Raw genomic sequence first — 12500 nt, forward strand, 5'->3', positions numbered from 1 at the left:
AACCGCAGAACGCTTCCGACGTAGCAAAGCCGCGTTTCCTTCGGTACTTCGCAGCAACGCCGCCTTTCCCTCGGCGGCGGGCAAATAGCCTGCAGACGTCGTCGCATTGAACCGCGAACTCGACACCTCGCGCGTCACGAGCGGGAGCCGACCGGCAGCCTCCGGCCCTTTCGGGCGCGGTGGAATTTGCCGCGGAGGACGGGAGAGTGCTTTAGGCCACGGTTCCTTCCGTACTTGGCAGCCGCACCCTCAATACCGCCGGTTCCATGACCGACCGAGCGCCGCACCGTTCCTTTAGTACTTGGGCAGCAACAAAGTCGGGTCGTTACTCCACACTCGCCGCAGGAAGCGACCGGCAGCCGCCAGCCTTTTCAGACTCGGCAGCGTTTGCCGCGGAGGACGGGAGAGCGCTCGCACCACGGTTCCGTGTGTACTAAGCGGCAGCGGCATTAGCTCTCGACCGTCAGTTCCTTGACCGACCGCACGCTTCGCCGTTCCCCTCGTACTGGGCAAGAGCAGCAGGTCGGGTCGTCTTACTCCCATTCCGCGCAAGAGTGCCGAGGCGGACTTCAGAAAGCCCACCCAACAGTGTGCGTTACGCCGTTTCTACCCGCGGGCGCGGCCAAGCCAACCGTCCAAGGTTGCAGCCGGCGTCCACTGGGCGCAACAAATTTGGCACGGGGCGCCCTTCGAAATTCGGGCAATCCCCGGCATGTTCGGGTATAGCCGTCCCCGCGTCCAAGCGGGGCCAGCGGCGGAAAGCGTCGGGCGCAGCGAGCTGCTTCACCCACACGGGGTAGAAACAATGGCGCTCGTCACCCTCGAACAATCCGGTAATGATCCTTCCGCAGGTTCACCTACGGAAACCTTGTTACGACTTTTACTTCCTCTAAATGATCAAGTTTGGTCATCTTTCCAACAGACCGGCGCAACCGAAAGGCCGCGCCGGACATCGGTCCGAAGACCTCACTAAATCATTCAATCGGTAGTAGCGACGGGCGGTGTGTACAAAGGGCAGGGACGTAATCAACGCGAGCTTATGACTCGCGCTTACTGGGAATTCCTCGTTCAAGGGGAACAATTGCAAGCCCCTATCCCAATCACGAAAGAAGTTCCACGGGTTACCCAGTCTTTTCAGACAGGGATAAAGACACGCTGCTTCCTTCAGTGTAGCGCGCGTGCGGCCCCGGACATCTAAGGGCATCACAGACCTGTTATTGCTCTGTTTCGTGCGGCTAGGAGCCGCTTGTCCCTCTAAGAAGGTTGTAAGGTGCTGGGAACCCCGCACCTATTTAATAGGCTAGAGTCTCGTTCGTTATCGGAATTAACCAGACAAATCGCTCCACCAACTAAGAACGGCCATGCACCACCATCCACCGAATCAAGAAAGAGCTCTCAATCTGTCAATCCTCCCAGTGTCCGGGCCGGGTAAGTTTTCCCGTGTTGAGTCAAATTAAGCCGCAGGCTCCACTCCTGGTGGTGCCCTTCCGTCAATTCCTTTAAGTTTCAGCTTTGCAACCATACTTCCCCCGGAACCCAAACACTTTGGTTTCCCGGAAGCTGCCCGCCGAGTCATTTGAGTAACTCAGGCGGATCGCTGGTTGGCATCGTTTATGGTCAGAACTAGGGCGGTATCTGATCGCCTTCGAACCTCTGACTTTCGTTCTTGATCAAAGAAAACATTCTTGGCAAATGCTTTCGCAGTAGTTCGTCTTGCGACGGTCCAAGAATTTCACCTCTAGCGCCGCAATACGAATGCCCCCGTCTGTCCCTCTTAATCATTACCTCGTATTCCAAAAACCAACAGAACAGAAACGAGGTCTTGTTCTATTATTCCATGCAAGTTTATTCAGGCGACTCGCCTGCGTTGAGCACTCTAATTTTTTCAAAGTAAAAGCACCAGCCTTCTCGAGGCACACAATGAAGTGCACCAAGAAAGGACCGGCATGATGTTCAGTCCGAGCCGTCGCATCGGGTAGATGCACTACTCGTCTGGAACTGAGATCCAACTACGAGCTTTTTAACCGCAGCAGCTTTAGTATACGCTATTGGAGCTGGAATTACCGCGGCTGCTGGCACCAGACTTGCCCTCCAATTGATCCTCGTTAAAGGATTTAGAGTGTACTCATTTCAATTACGGGGCCTCAAAAGAGTCCCGTATTGTTATTTTTCGTCACTACCTCCCCGTGCCGGGAGTGGGTAATTTGCGCGCCTGCTGCCTTCCTTGGATGTGGTAGCCGTTTCTCAGGCTCCCTCTCCGGAATCGAACCCTGATTCTCCGTTACCCGTAACAACCATGGTAAGCAAGTAACCTACCATCGAAAGTTGATAAGGCAGACACTTGAAAGAAACGTCGCCGGCTCGTGGCCATGCGATCAGCACAAAGTTATCCAGAGTCACCACACAATACGGGCCGAAACCCGATCGATCTTGGTCTAATAAAAGCACCCGTCGCCCAAAGGGCTTCAGGCTCACTGCATGTATTAGCTCTAGAATTGCCACAGTTATCCAAGTAGGAAGAAACGATCTAAGGAACCATAACTGATTTAATGAGCCATTCGCGGTTTCGCCTTATTTCGGCATGTACTTAGACATGCATGGCTTAATCTTTGAGACAAGCATATGATTACTGGCAGGATCAACCAGGTAATCGTTCAACTGCGCGTCCCGCCTGTCAAGCAGGCCGGACGCCGTTTTTGCGATGCCGAGGCCACCTTCAGGCGCCCCAGCACGCTTCGTTCTTGCAAAGAGTAGCACTTTGCACAGTCCGAGACGACGGCGTTCGAGCTCGCTACGGCGCCCTCCCCGAAGGGCCGGGTATCGCCACGCGGCAAGAAGCACGCAACATTCTCGATAGACTGGTTGTGTCGACTCGATCACGGCTTGCGGTTTCTCTTGAGCCCGCAGCACAGGTGGACCGACCGACACTTGCAACGTAGCCGAGACGGCAAAGCCGCCAGGCGACGGGTCACGCCCGCGCCTTCGGCGCTTTCGCATTTGACTCGTCCGAGGACGATGCGGAACACAACTCGATATCGTGGAGAAAGCGTCGTCCGACAACCAGCCCCTAACGCATCAAGCGGATGAGGCTGCAGACGTCAGCTGTGGGATCCACGGGAGCGATACCGGGGACACGCTTGACGGGCACGAAGCCCGCCGCATATCAAACACCCAGGTCGCTTTTGGGGGCGACTGCTCTCTGGGACCCCCATATAATAGCAGCGATAAGTTCCCAAATCTCCATGGGGCCGTACTCGTGCCACTTTCGACGAGCGTTTGGCGAAAATCGTGCCGCCTCGCAGCGCCGCGAGCGAGATGGAAAGCTTACGTCGGCAGCGCAATGCCGAAGTCGTGAAAGCGCAGCGCGTCGACCGAATGCGCGAACGGCAATCTCTCGCCTATGGACAGCGCGGTTTCCAGAACAATCGCCTTTCTGTGCCCCTACGGGGCCGCACGCTAGCGCGGCCCTTTCGCCGTTTCCGAGCACGAGTGCGACCGGCGCGGGCGGCGTGCTCGACACCCCGGCTGACGCCGTTTCGGACTTTGTCTCTTCGCGCGCTCGCGCCAACGCCGCGGCAAAACGACGACCTCTGCGCGGTTCTTTCCCGGTTCCCGGCGTGCTATAGTGCAGCCAGCCGGACGGTGGCGACGACTCAGTCGCGGCCGTGCGGTGGCTTGTACGCCAAAGTTGCGTGACGGGCGTCGAGCTCCCGCCGCGGCCCGGCTCAGGTGGTTTCGGACTTCTGTCTCTTCCGAGCGCTCGCGTCGTCGTGGGCACGATTCTCGAGTGCGGAGCGGTGCGCGGACACCACCACGAACACGCGCAAGCCGAAAACGGCACTACGGTACAACGTCGGCCAGGGCGGTACGGCCCCCTTATATGAGCAGCGATAAGTGACCAGATCTCCACGGGGCCGTACTCGTGCGACAAGGCGGCGTACTGCGCCGAGCCGAGCGCCAATATTTGGCCTTGGCACGGCCGATTTGAGCTCTCGCGATCGCCGCGGTACCGCCGCTCACCGATTCAAGGCACGCTAGCGCGGCCCCTTCGCCATTTTTCGAGTAAGAGTGCGAAAAGCGCGCGCGGCGTGCTCGTCGCCCCGGCTGACGTAGTCTCGGACTTAGTCTCGCTCACGCCGCCCCGGCTGACGTCGTCTCGGACTTAGTCGCGCTCACACCGCCCCGGCTCACGTGGTTTCGGACTTCCGTCTCTTCCGAGCGCTCGCGTCGTCGTGGGCACGATTCTCGAGTGCGGAGCGGTGCGCGGACACCACCACGAACACGCGCAAGCCGAAAATGGCACTACGGTACAACGTCGGCCAGGGCGGTACGGCCCCCTTATATGAGCAGCGATAAGTGACCAGATCTCCACGGGGCCGTACTCGTGCGACAAGGCGGCGTACTGCGCCGAGCCGAGCGCCAATATTTGGCCTTGGCACGGCCGATTTGAGCTCTCGCGATCGCCGCGGTACCGCCGCTCACCGATTCAAGGCACGCTAGCGCGGCCCCTTCGCCATTTTTCGAGTAAGAGTGCGAAAAGCGCGCGCGGCGTGCTCGTCGCCCCGGCTGACGTAGTCTCGGACTTAGTCTCGCTCACGCCGCCCCGGCTGACGTCGTCTCGGACTTAGTCGCGCTCACACCGCCCCGGCTCACGTGGTTTCGGACTTTCGTCTCTTCCGAGCGCTCGCGTCGTCGTGGGCACGATTCTCGAGTGCGGAGCGGTGCGCGGACACCACCACGAACACGCGCAAGCCGAAAACGGCACTACGGTACAACGTCGGCCAGGGCGGTACGGCCCCTTATAAGAGCAGCGATAAGTGACCAGACCTCCACGGGGCCGTACTCGTGCGACAAGGCGGCGTACTGCGCCGAGCCGAGCGCCAATATTTGGCTTTGGCACGGCCGATTTGAGCTCTCGCGATCGCCGCGGTACCGCCGCTCACCGATTCAAGGCACGCTAGCGCGGCCCCTTCGCCATTTTTCGAGTAAGAGTGGGAAAAGCGCGCGCGGCGTGCTCGACGCCCCGGCTGACGTCGTCTCGGACTTGGTCGACGCCCCGGCTGACGTAGTCTCGGACTTAGTCTCGCTCACGCCGCCCCGGCTGACGTCGTCTCGGACTTAGTCGCGCTCACACCGCCCCGGCTCACGTGGTTTCGGACTTTCGTCTCTTCCGAGCGCTCGCGTCGTCGTGGGCACGATTCTCGAGTGCGGAGCGGTGCGCGGACACCACCACGAACACGCGCAAGCCGAAAACGGCACTACGGTACAACGTCGGCCAGGGCGGTACGGCCCCTTATAAGAGCAGCGATAAGTGACCAGACCTCCACGGGGCCGTACTCGTGCGACAAGGCGGCGTACTGCGCCGAGCCGAGCGCCAATATTTGGCTTTGGCACGGCCGATTTGAGCTCTCGCGATCGCCGCGGTACCGCCGCTCACCGATTCAAGGCACGCTAGCGCGGCCCCTTCGCCATTTTTCGAGTAAGAGTGGGAAAAGCGCGCGCGGCGTGCTCGACGCCCCGGCTGACGTCGTCTCGGACTTGGTCGACGCCCCGGCTGACGTAGTCTCGGACTTAGTCTCGCTCACGCCGCCCCGGCTGACGTCGTCTCGGACTTAGTCGCGCTCACACCGCCCCGGCTCACGTGGTTTCGGACTTGCGTCTCTTCCGAGCGCTCGCGTCGTCGTGGGCACGATTCTCGAGTGCGGAGCGGTGCGCGGACACCACCACGAACACGCGCAAGCCGAAAACGGCACTACGGTACAACGTCGGCCAGGGCGGTACGGCCCCTTATAAGAGCAGCGATAAGTGACCAGACCTCCACGGGGCCGTACTCGTGCGACAAGGCGGCGTACTGCGCCGAGCCGAGCGCCAATATTTGGCTTTGGCACGGCCGATTTGAGCTCTCGCGATCGCCGCGGTACCGCCGCTCACCGATTCAAGGCACGCTAGCGCGGCCCCTTCGCCATTTTTCGAGTAAGAGTGGGAAAAGCGCGCGCGGCGTGCTCGACGCCCCGGCTGACGTCGTCTCGGACTTGGTCGACGCCCCGGCTGACGTAGTCTCGGACTTAGTCTCGCTCACGCCGCCCCGGCTGACGTCGTCTCGGACTTAGTCGCGCTCACACCGCCCCGGCTCACGTGGTTTCGGACTTTCGTCTCTTCCGAGCGCTCGCGTCGTCGTGGGCACGATTCTCGAGTGCGGAGCGGTGCGCGGACACCACCACGAACACGCGCAAGCCGAAAACGGCACTACGGTACAACGTCGGCCAGGGCGGTACGGCCCCTTATAAGAGCAGCGATAAGTGACCAGACCTCCACGGGGCCGTACTCGTGCGACAAGGCGGCGTACTGCGCCGAGCCGAGCGCCAATATTTGGCTTTGGCACGGCCGATTTGAGCTCTCGCGATCGCCGCGGTACCGCCGCTCACCGATTCAAGGCACGCTAGCGCGGCCCCTTCGCCATTTTTCGAGTAAGAGTGGGAAAAGCGCGCGCGGCGTGCTCGACGCCCCGGCTGACGTCGTCTCGGACTTGGTCGACGCCCCGGCTGACGTAGTCTCGGACTTAGTCTCGCTCACGCCGCCCCGGCTGACGTCGTCTCGGACTTAGTCGCGCTCACACCGCCCCGGCTCACGTGGTTTCGGACTTGCGTCTCTTCCGAGCGCTCGCGTCGTCGTGGGCACGATTCTCGAGTGCGGAGCGGTGCGCGGACACCACCACGAACACGCGCAAGTCGAAAACGGCATTACGGTACAACGTCGGCCAGGGCGGTACGGCCCCTTATAAGAGCAGCGATAAGTGACCAGACCTCCACGGGGCCGTACTCGTGCGACAAGGCGGCGTACTGCGCCGAGCCGAGCGCCAATATTTGGCCTTGGCACGGCCGATTTGAGCTCTCGCGATCGCCGCGGTACCGCCGCTCACCGATTCAAGGCACGCTAGCGCGGCCCCTTCGCCATTTTTCGAGTAAGAGTGGGAAAAGCGACCGCGGCGTGCTCGACGCCCCGGCTGACGTCGTCTCGGACTTAGTCGACGCCCCGGCTGACGTAGTCTCGGACTTGGTCTCGCTCACGCCGCCCCGGCTGACGTAGTCTCGGACTTGGTCTCGCTCACGCCGCCCCGGCTGACGTCGTCTCGGACTTAGTCGCGCTCACACCGCCCCGGCTCACGTGGCTTCGGACTTGGTCTCTTCGAGCGCTCGCAGCCAGGTCGGGGCCGACGCCGACGTCTGCGTGGGGCTTCAACGATTCCCGGCGCGACGCAATGCAACTGCGCGCAGGATGCCAGCGACTCCGCCGTGGCCGTGCGGCGGTGTACACGCAGAAGTTTCGTGAAGGGGTATCGAGCTCCCGCCGCCCCGGCGGACGTGGTTTCGGACTTTAGCGCTCGCAGCGATCTCGCGGCGATCGCTGACGTCTGCGCGGTTTCAGGTGTGCTACGATGCAGCAGTCTGCCGCACGACAATTTACGGAAGCGAGTGCATTCCGCCCCGGCGGACGCGGCAGCGGACTTTGTGCCTGCGGGAGTGCTCTTGTTGCTGTAAAATTTGAACGGGTGCAGCTGCGCGAAGCAAGTGTACACATTTTCTCTCTCTCTCTCTCTCTCTCTGCCTCTGAGGCGACTGTAATTTTAATTTAAATGCAATTGGAGGCGGGAGCAACCTGATGAGAGTAGGCGGACTTCGGCACACCTTGTAGTTTAGAAATTGTTTTCAAGCTTTGAGGACATACACAATCGCGCCATCTGCTTTCCCCGTCTCTTTGGCACTTCATAGTGTGTGCAGCATGCTCTGCATTCCAAAGAAACGCGCCTGTTTCTCCCCCTCTCTCACGTTCTTCTTGTCTTTCTTGCTGCTCTTGTGAGAAGTTGCTATGCTCTTTACTCGCTGTAAAATAGAATGCTTGCGCGAGCCAACAACTTGCGTGTCTTTCTTTTTTTTTGTTGTTGTTGTTTTTTTCTCTCTTCCCAAGACGTTTCTGCCATTATTCACTAGCTCTCGTTCTTAGTATGCAACGGAGCGTTAGCTCGCGCCATCTACCTTTCTTTCTGTATGGCGAAGGCCGTAGGTTTTCCTAGTTCCGCACACAGATGGCGCGGATGCGTTTTCGCGCCAGTTTCGAACGACCTCGCTGTACACATGTTTCTCATTTAAAAGTTTCAAAGGGGCTTGCGAAAGGGCGTGGTCCTTTTTTCTTGCGCAAGGCTGAGCTTTCCAGCTGTGCTTAAGCTATGCTAGCATGTGTGCGTATGTGTGTGTGTGTGTGTGTGTGTGTGTGTGTGTGTGTGTGCGTGCGCGCGCGCGCGTGCGTGCGCGTGCATATGTGTGCGTGTGTGTGTATACACGCACACGGTAAAGATGATGGGGTAGCGCTATTTCTTTCTTTCTTTCTTTCTTTTTTAACAACACCTGTGCTCCACATGGCGATCTTCCTGCCCTCTATGTTTCCGGTTGGAAGGAGTGCGCAGCCTTTTCTATATTTATTTATTTATTTTTTTTCATTCTCTTTCATTCGTACATGAGGCGCGCTACCTAATTCTAGCGGTCGAATCGACACGTTGCAATCCGTCCCGGCCTGTGCCGTATGAAAACTTTCAGTGGGCCTTGCGGTAAATAAAAGGAAATGAGGGAAATGCGCGTAGTGTATTACACTTGCGCACGGGCTTGAAACGAAGGCCTCAAAGAAAGCCGCCTTGAGCGGTCGCATTCAGACGGAAGTAAGCATTCCCCTTGCGCGTGTTTTCCGCTCGCCTGTTCCGTTTTCTACGAGGTTGCCTTCGTTGGTTTTGCCTTGCGAACAAGCTTGCGCTCGGGTCTCGTTTCTACGCGACGGCGTTTCGTTAACAGTGAAAGACTGAGGCGTCGCGAGTTGATTCGCGAGATAGAGAGCATAGAGTCTCTAGACGGGCTGGGTTTTATAAGATTGCCCACGCTGTTGCTGAGGTTACCAATGTCGCCAGGGCACCCACAAGGCAGTGGTACAATGGAGTGAAGTGAAAGACATCGCTTCTCGGCCTTTTGGCTAAGATCAAAGTGTAGTATCTGTTCTTATCAGCTTAATATCTGATACGGGTTCTATATGGACCCACGATATTAAACCTATTTTTGGAAGTTGGCGGAGTGCTTGAAGCCTGCTTCACCTCCGCCGCAGGTCGGCCCGGTATTGCACTACCTCCGGGATCGGCCCCCGCTCACTTAGGTGAGACTTCATTCAATCAAAATGAAGAACACAAGCTCGAAGCGAGCACTCACGTGACACGCACCATTCCCATACTATACGCAACGATGCCGGTGTTTCTGAACGATTGTCTGCTGTAATGAGCCACTTGGGGGGGGGGGGGGGGGGAAGGGTGATTAGCCGTGGGTTTTGCAATCAATGTAAGTCCCACTCAAAGCCAACACTGCATTTTGGAGTTCACTATCGCTTTGATCCGTAAACGACAGCAAGCTCGCCCTGCGAAAATCCGCTGCCCTAGTGGAAGAAAGGTTCCCTATGAAACAAAAATGGAGTGCCCGATTTCCGGCAACATTTTCGCTGCAGTGGGACCGAGCGCCTCGAAAACAAACTTGTCGTATGGCCAAGTGTGGCGAAATATATTCAAGGGTTCAGAGGTGCCTCAGCTTTCCAACCTGTATGTTATGAATACCTGTTGCTACCTTTTCGTCATCATCATCCTGCTGGCTACGACCACTGCAGGGCAAAGACCTCTCCCATTATTCTCCAAGCACCCCGGTCACGTGTAAGCCCGGTCACGGTCGCCGTCTAGTGCCTGCGCCCTTCCTAATCTAATCTGCCCTCCTAAATTTCCGCCACCCCGTGCTACGCTTCCCTTCTCTTGGAATTCAGTCGGTAACCCTTAATTGATGATCTTCCCCCCACATTGCATGCCCTGCGCACGCCCATTTCTTTTTCTTGGTTTAAACTAAGGTGTCATTAGCTCGCGTTTGTTCGCTCACCCCCCGAATCTGCTCTATTCTTATCCCCCGTAGCGCTACACCCATCATTCTTCTTTCCAAAGCTCGTCGCGTCGCCCTCAGTTACCCTTCGGTAATCCTTAAGGTCCTTCGTTGCGGCACTCGCGGCATCTTTCTCATTTAAATAAGGCTATTTCGTTCAGTTTTGGGGGAAAACTCAATGAGCTAGGCGCGATTGTGTCCCCGGCGCCGCTCTCAACAAGATGGCGGCGCCCAGGCTTTTTGCCTGGTGGTTCGGCTTGACGCAGAACACGCCTGCAGGGCAGTGAAGCCGCATTGAAGGGGCAACGAGCGGCGCAGTGAAGCGCATGCTCGGGCGAAAAACGCGAACATCAGCCAAAAATACAACCAAATGGCCAAATACGAATTTCCGTTATGGGAAATTGGAGTTCAGTTGGCGCGTTGCGCTCGCCTAAGGTAAAGAACATAAATGCGAGTGCCACATCAGCCAAGTCAATGCTGAGGATCGCGTATCATTTCTTATTTATTTTTCCCCTTGCCTCCTGGCCTGCGTGGCCCTAGCGCGCATGCCCACGAAAGTAATGCAATAAGGAAAACGCGAAATCATGCGGTGACGGCTGTATCATATCCATTGTGCGTGCTTTGTTCTTTTTGGACTACAGTGGTGTGCGTTATGAGAAAGTTTCAGTGACCAGCGAACCTATATTTAGAACCACATTTACGGTTACTGCTAACAAGCTGCGGGTAGGTGTTTTTTTTTTCTTTCTTTCTTTTTTTCGCTACCAACGATGGGTTATCGCAACCGCGATCGGTTGTGCTAGACGCGTTCTTGCCAAACGTTGGCTCTATACGCGACCCGTGACGCGTGGTCGGCACATTCAAGCAGTCCATTGCAAACCGTTCCAAGAAGAAGGATGCTAGCTCCACGTTCCGCCGGGAGCGCTAGTTCGAAGATTGTACTTTTAGACCCTCGAGGAAGCACCGCCATCCCACGTTTTCTATAACGCGCTAAGACTCAGAGCGACAGCGACCACTTGTCTTTGTCAATATCTCGGACACACTTTTTTTTTTTTCTTTAATCCAGGATCGTCAGACGAGCCCGCGTTCACGCGCACTCGCTCTCTCCGATAAGCAGGGTAGCTCGGTTGGGGTGTTGTAGGGCCTCGCGCATGCGCTGCTGAGTTCGTCGCTTCGCCGGCCGGTCGACGCTGGCGCGGTACTGGTAATCAACTTCGACGGGCATGGTGAAACGTCACTGTGAAACGTCACGACTAGCAATGCAATGTGTTTGCGAGCAATCGGAGAAATGAGAGAGCCCCTGTAGATTAGTGGAAACGTTCCTCCAAGTATTACGTTTGCAATTTGCGCCTACGAACATGAACTAGACAAAGGAAATGATCTGTAGCCGCCTTCACTTCATAAAATTCCCGTACGAAGAAATTTGCGTGCGCACGTGATCTCCCGCATGAAACCAGACGATAGGTTAATTTTAGCCGTTCATTTCGATTTGCCGAATGTAAACCGGAACACTTTCTCCACGCGCTCTTGAGGTTTGAATGACAATCAATGACATGCTTTTTTTATATATTTTTGTTTGTTCTATCTGGAACCAAAAGAATTCAGAACGCCATTTCAATCTTAGATTCGATTCACGCCTTGCGTTACGTCACCCCTGGCATATCTGATGAACACGCTCTGCTGTTAAGCTTCATGATCACGGCATTAAAAGTCGCCACTTCCCGAACGTTTATCGAGCCGATGATGAACCGTATGCTGGATTCTTATTGTAATGAGTTTATAGAAAGTTTTATACTTCTATGGCTAGCTTCAAGGAAAGGAAAAACATCGCTCAGCATTGTATAACGCATAACAACAACAACGAAAAATCTGCAGGTTATTCATACTACAATGAGAACACTAGGAATACTGAAAAAGATGAAATCTAGACATGCTGCAAGGAGCCAACAAATGCAATTGAACCAACGAACTGAACTGCAATTATTTCATCAAGACATGCCCCGAAAAAACGTGGCCACTATCAATGCTCATTTCAAAGCTGTTTTTTTTTTTTGTTTGTGACGGATAATAATTATCTTCCCAATGGCTGATGTGAAAATTTCAGAGCGCGGCATTTTCGAAATCTCAAGGCCCCGGCTGCTTTCTCTCTTCTTTAAATATGTTCCGGGTGGCAGATGGAGAAAAGTTTCGCGCACATAATTTAAAAGCCTGTAGCTGATTTTCTTGAAGAACACAAAGTGCTGACAGACCACCAAACAAGACAAAATTGAATCGGTATTACGCGCGATGATTTCGCACCGCAGTAACAAAAGGGTAACAAGCGGACGTTCATTTCGTGGTGTGTATTTCACGTCTCTCACAATAATAATAAAAAGAATGCTACTGCATAAATTAGCTTTTCCCAAACTGGATGGTTTCGATCAGCTTCCTTAAATTGAGTTGGCGTTGATTGAGCAGGTGCGGGCCTCGGTTGTTTAAGATTTTTGTAAATGGCATCATTACTGGATAGATGCGGACGTCTGCGTGATGTGTGAAACTCGCTTGAGGATCAAG

The 12500-nt window shown here is 55.9% G+C and overlaps 2 non-coding genes across 2 annotated transcripts; one reads left to right on the top strand and one right to left on the bottom strand.

The window, feature by feature from the left end:
• Positions 1-834: 834 nt before the first annotated feature.
• On the bottom strand, positions 835-2649 carry LOC139053439 (small subunit ribosomal RNA). The gene has a single exon (XR_011510485.1). It is a non-coding gene; the product is annotated as a small subunit ribosomal RNA (ribosomal RNA).
• A 6346-nt stretch (positions 2650-8995) lies between these two features.
• LOC139053432 (U2 spliceosomal RNA) lies at positions 8996-9187 on the top strand. Its single transcript, XR_011510478.1, has one exon. It is a non-coding gene; the product is annotated as a U2 spliceosomal RNA (small nuclear RNA).
• The last annotated feature ends 3313 nt before the right edge of the window (positions 9188-12500 follow it).

Source organism: Dermacentor albipictus, unplaced genomic scaffold, assembly GCF_038994185.2.
Source record: "Dermacentor albipictus isolate Rhodes 1998 colony unplaced genomic scaffold, USDA_Dalb.pri_finalv2 scaffold_125, whole genome shotgun sequence".
NCBI lineage: Eukaryota > Metazoa > Arthropoda > Arachnida > Ixodida > Ixodidae > Dermacentor > Dermacentor albipictus.